The sequence below is a fragment of the Capsella rubella genome, unplaced genomic scaffold (genome assembly GCF_000375325.1).
Source record: "Capsella rubella cultivar Monte Gargano unplaced genomic scaffold, Caprub1_0 scaffold_4, whole genome shotgun sequence".
Lineage (NCBI taxonomy): Eukaryota > Viridiplantae > Streptophyta > Magnoliopsida > Brassicales > Brassicaceae > Capsella > Capsella rubella.
The window spans coordinates 6,928,611-6,933,899 of record NW_006238920.1 but is presented as its reverse complement, the minus strand read 5'-3'; the positions used below and the strand labels follow the sequence as shown (position 1 = coordinate 6,933,899).

At 33.2% G+C, this 5,289-nt stretch overlaps 1 long non-coding RNA gene across 6 annotated transcripts; it reads right to left on the bottom strand.

Annotated features, from left to right (window-relative positions):
- Nucleotide 1: 1 nt before the first annotated feature.
- On the bottom strand, nucleotides 2–4,253 carry LOC111831253. 6 transcript variants are annotated; one of them, XR_002834473.1, is made up of 18 exons: nucleotides 4,105–4,253; nucleotides 3,386–3,464; nucleotides 3,220–3,299; nucleotides 3,043–3,098; nucleotides 2,874–2,955; nucleotides 2,261–2,306; nucleotides 2,027–2,125; nucleotides 1,833–1,929; nucleotides 1,633–1,736; nucleotides 1,464–1,533; nucleotides 1,279–1,388; nucleotides 1,094–1,168; nucleotides 827–975; nucleotides 656–738; nucleotides 519–575; nucleotides 317–377; nucleotides 147–219; nucleotides 2–72 (listed from the first exon to the last, which is right to left on the bottom strand). It is a non-coding gene; the product is annotated as an uncharacterized LOC111831253 (long non-coding RNA). The 6 variants fall into 6 exon arrangements; XR_002834474.1 differs by having other exon boundaries at nucleotides 1,087–1,168; nucleotides 2,874–3,098; XR_002834477.1 differs by having other exon boundaries at nucleotides 497–575; nucleotides 2,874–3,098.
- Nucleotides 4,254–5,289: the final 1,036 nt, after the last annotated feature.

Sequence of the window (5,289 nt, the reverse complement as noted above, 5' to 3'; positions counted from 1 at the left end):
GGGGGGGGGGTGGTAATCTGGCTACTCATATCTTTTCTAGCTCTTAGCAACTCTCTTGGAAGTCGAAGTCCCCTAATGAGCAGAACATAAGTACAACAAGAGAAACAAGAAATCCAAAAATAACAACCATCCACACAAAATTGTACCTGAAAAGGTGATTTTCTCATATTCAGCATCAAGCGTACTTAGTAGTGCAGGATTACTAAATCCTTTGGACGTCTGCAAACAGAAATAAAACAGTTAAACTTGGTTATTAATATGTTTTCTAACAAACACAAGGTAGACAAAGTAGAAGCATTAAAGAAAATTGTACCACCTTAGCAAAAAACTCTTGTGTAAAGCACCCAATAGTTTGGTTGTAGCATTTCAGGTGGCAGCTGTACTAGATTACAACACAAAATCATTACAAGAATCTATGGTTCTGGAAACAAATTGTTAGCATGGGCAGAAAAAGGAAACCGAGAGGAGAGAACATGTTAATCAGACAAGCAGGTACCTTGAACAAACTCTGGTCTTACCTTTTAAAGCATAAGAACTAGTGTAGGCCTTGAATATCTTTTGAAGTTCTTCTCAATCTGAGAACAAATGTACAGGACCATTCAGATTCTAGGCTTCTAGCCATAAATAGAACAAGCCAATACTACATGATACTTACCGTTTCTAGTCCACTAACTCTCAATCTCTCAGAAATTCATCATTCACTTGTTTCTCGCATATCTATTGACTACTGATTTGAACCTGAAAAGATTCATAGCCGTATAAATATATAAAGTCATTACAAACATATATAATCACTTGAACCTGATGAGAATCTTAAATGAGTCACCATCATTGCTTGCAGGTTTTAGTAGATGTATATATAGCATCCACAGAGTCGCTTAATCCCCCAAGTTATTTTGTCATCCAACTATAAAGATCTTTACGTCCTTCTGCTGTCATTTTCTCATCTGTTAGGGCTATTACAATTAAAGGAATCTGCATTAACAAAATAAAAAAGACATGCCTAAGATTACCACCAGCCATTTTGTCTACCAACCTTGGAATAAAAACACTAAAATAATAAAGAATTATAGAAACATTTCTGACTTCATACCAATTCCAGTTGGTTGGATACTTAATAACCTCTTCCAGAACTTGGTTTACAGCTTACATTAACTCCAAATTGCATCTACAAAAGTAGAAAAAAAACTTAGTTTCAATTTTAAAGCTTATCATAAATTTCAACAAAACGTATTGTTAGGTTTAGACAACAAAGAAGATTTCCAATTTGTGACGCACCTTCCAATCAGGAATTTCCAAAGCCCTTAAAAAGATAGGTCCTCAATTTGTAGTATTGCTACTCGTATCTTCTCTAGGTCTTAACAAACTCTCTTTGAAGCCGAAGTCACCTAATGAACATAATATAAGTACAACAAGAGAAACATGAAATTTGATAATTATGACCATCCACACAAATAGTATACCTTAAAAGGGTTTTTCTCATATTCAGCGTCCAGTGCACTTGTATGCTTAAGTAATCCAGCGGTTTGACGTCTGCAAACAGAAATAAAACAGTTTAACTCGTTTATTAATATGTTTTTCTAACAAACACAAAGTAGAAAAAGCAGAAGCATTAAAGAAAATCTTAGCGACCTTAGCAAAAACAACTTGTGTAAAGCACCCAGCAGTTTGATTGTAGCATTTCTGGCAGCTGTACTAGATTACATCACAAGATCATTACAATAATCTATCAAATCCTGTCAAATGACCGAATAAACTCTTTAGATGCTGTAGTTAAAAAAAGCAGGGAGGTGAGAGGCCGGGAATATCTAAGTAGAATAAATCTTCAAAACCTTAAGTTTCAAAAGTGAGAAACCAAAGTCATCAATAGTAGGACCCATCCATAACAAGCCTTCAGTAAGAAACTTGGGATTCATGTGCTCCTAGCTCCTTCATGTTTTTGTAAAGACACAAACAAAAGCCATGAATATCATTGTGATCAAATGAAGATGAAATTCAAAAAAAAACTTACTGAACCAGCACATACCCTCTGGAAAAAAATCTGGAACCAATAGCTTCGCCGAAAGCAGTAGGGCACTTTATAGCAGAGGCCAAGTCTTTATATCAGCAATTTGATAACTAGTATCTACAAATTAATACAAAAACTCAGACAAGTGAGCAAAAACTTGCACATTTAATAGATAAGTTGCAAAGTACTTCGACATTCAATATTAAGGGTGAGGTGAGAAGTCAATGAAATAGAAGGAAAGTGAATAGTTACCACACTTCATCTATGGGATTTCCATACATAGTTGATCCTTGTTATGCTTTCCCGAGTGAGAAGCAACAAGTGTGAAAAATAAGAATAAAAGTATACGTGTATGTATGTATGAATGTATTCATGTATGAATGTATGAATGTATGCATGTATGAATGTATGCATGTATGAATGTATGCATGTATGAATGTATGAATGTATGAATGTATGAATGTATGCATGTATGCATGTATGAATGTATGCATGTATGGATGTATGAATGTATGCATGTATGCATGTATGCATGTATGCATGTATGCATGTATGGATGTATCCATGTATGCATGTATGGATGTATGGATGTATCCTTGTATGCATGTATGGATGTATCCTTGTATGCATGTATGGATGTATCCATGTATGCATGTATGGATGTATCCATGTATGCATGTATGGATGTATCCATGTATGCATGTATGAATCAATGAATAAATGCATATGTATTTGTCAACATTCTTCAATGGAAAACTCGCTGCTACATAAGAAGCATGATAGAACATGAAAAGTCTAAAGAGCAAAATCTAAAGACCAAGCAGGAAAAATGATTAAAGACAACACATGGAAACAACTAACATACCTAAGAGCCGCTTCTTTGATTAGTAGTACTTCAAGGTTAGTTTGTGATTCTGAAACTGGTAACTATGACGAACCAGAACACACTAATGTACTTAAACAATTATTTAGCACAAAGGAAAAGAAAAAAACACACATAGTTCAACAATGATATAATTTGCAGGAAAACTCACCACTTTTTATTCTTCATCAAATAATGGTGAACTATGTGCATATTCTCCACGCCAGCCTGTATTAAATTTTTGAAGCTTTGTTATCAACTAACCAAAAATTCCAATAAACACAAGAAATTAAGAAAACTAGAGAGATAATCCTGAAAATACAATATTGAAATGGGGGAGCAAACTAACACTCAAAACCAAAATGATTGTGTCTACGTTGGACACATGTCTCTTTGAGTTTTCTTCAAGCTACGAAGACTTGAAACGATCTGTACGTAACATAAGACAAAAGTAAACCATAAGAACAATAGAAAGAATCAAATCAGAAACAGAGTGATGCAGAAACAAATCTAACCTGAAAACAGAGGAGCGCGAAAACATAGCCACTACCGTGTTGATGGTGAAGATCACGAATCAACATACCCTTTATCTTCCTGTCAAAAACCAAACCAAACAAATCACAGAACTATCATTCAATTGGTATCGATGAAAGAACAAAATTGATCGATATCTTGGCTTATAAAAGTAGGAAGATTAATATAACGATTGGGGATAAATCAAATAACAAAAACAATAATCGAATCGAGTACAATATAAACACAATTCATAAACAAATCAACCGACGAAACCCTAAATGTCTAATAATCGAATCAAGTAACCGAATCAAGTAACATAGAAACACAATTCGTAATCTCATCAATTGATGGAACCCTAAATGTTTGAAGATCGAATCAAGTAACAAAGAAACACAATTCGTAAGCAAATCAATCGATAAAACCCTAAATGATTGATAATCGAATCAAATAACATAGAAACACAATTCGTAAGCAAATCAATCGATAAAACCCTAAATGATTGATAATCGAATCAAATAACATAGAAACACAATTCGTAATCTGATCAATCGATAAAACCCGAAATGATTGATAGTCGAATCAAGTAACAAAGAAACACAATTCGTAATCTGATCAATCGACAAACCCCAAATTTTTTGATAATCGAATCAAATAACAAAGAAAACAAAAATGATCGGAACCCTAAGTTCAGGAGTACGATCTCTGGTATAACACTAACCTTAGAATCGATAACCTTGGCGAACGCCTTCTAATGTTTTGATCGCCGGAAAAAAAAAGGCATCGGTATTCAAACTTCTATACGGTGTGAAAATGAAAATTTTAGGGTTTGAGAGAAATGTAAGAGAGATTTATTTACGACTCCTCTTCTCCACATGGCCGCTTGCTACTGTTATATGAAAGGATTCAAATTTTGAAAAGATGGAAATCCCTCTCGAAATAAAAATGATCCGTTTCATATTCCAGCCTGTACGCTTTCATAATTGTGATTCGCATAATATCAAAACCGGTTTAAATTAACCCTTGACCAACACCGGTTTAAGGTGGTTTACCCGGTTAAATCTTGAATTTGGTTGAGAGCAATTATTTTACTCAAACCAGTGTTGCTCGAGTTTATATCACCATATACGAGTCCGTGATTTTTTTTTGTTTTTGGTCCCATAATGATAATATTAATAAAACTTGTTTCATATGTTTATATTTTAATTTTTATATTGCATCTTTTATTAATGAATAGAAAAAGGCTTTAAACTATATACTGTATATCATTTATTCGTTTCTTCTGAGAGTATTTATCGTCCATCTTGTTTATTTTTGTATTTGTAAATCCCCTATTGAGTATTAGTACCTTGTAAAAAAAACATTTTCTTGCAAAAAAACATTCTAAACATATAAATAAACTTCAAACTGATAAAAAGGGTATTCATGTTATTAATTGAAAGCTCTTTATAGACAAAGGTTGTATTATAATATTGGTTAAATCCAGTTTATTAAGATGAATAAACAAGAGAATGTACAATTGGATTAGACTCTACTATATAGTGGACATATATATATATGTTTAATTTGGAATAATTATGATAGTGAAAACTAGAAAAACGGAAATGCATGAAATACAATTGGAAGGAGCCATAAGCCCATTGACTGACTCATGAGACAGCAAAGGACCCGATAGAAGCAGTGAATAACATGTTTATTGTCAGACTCTTTCTGACTTCAGATCACATATTTTGTGATTTCCGATCTCTGTTTTAACAATCTAAAACTGATATTTTTGAAAAGAAAGCAGTAGTTTTGATTAGTAGAAAATTTTGAGTAGAAGAGTCACACAGTTTTATACACACCAAATTTTTGACATATCTAGTCTCTTCAAAATTCAATGGACATATATATAAGTCTACTGTTT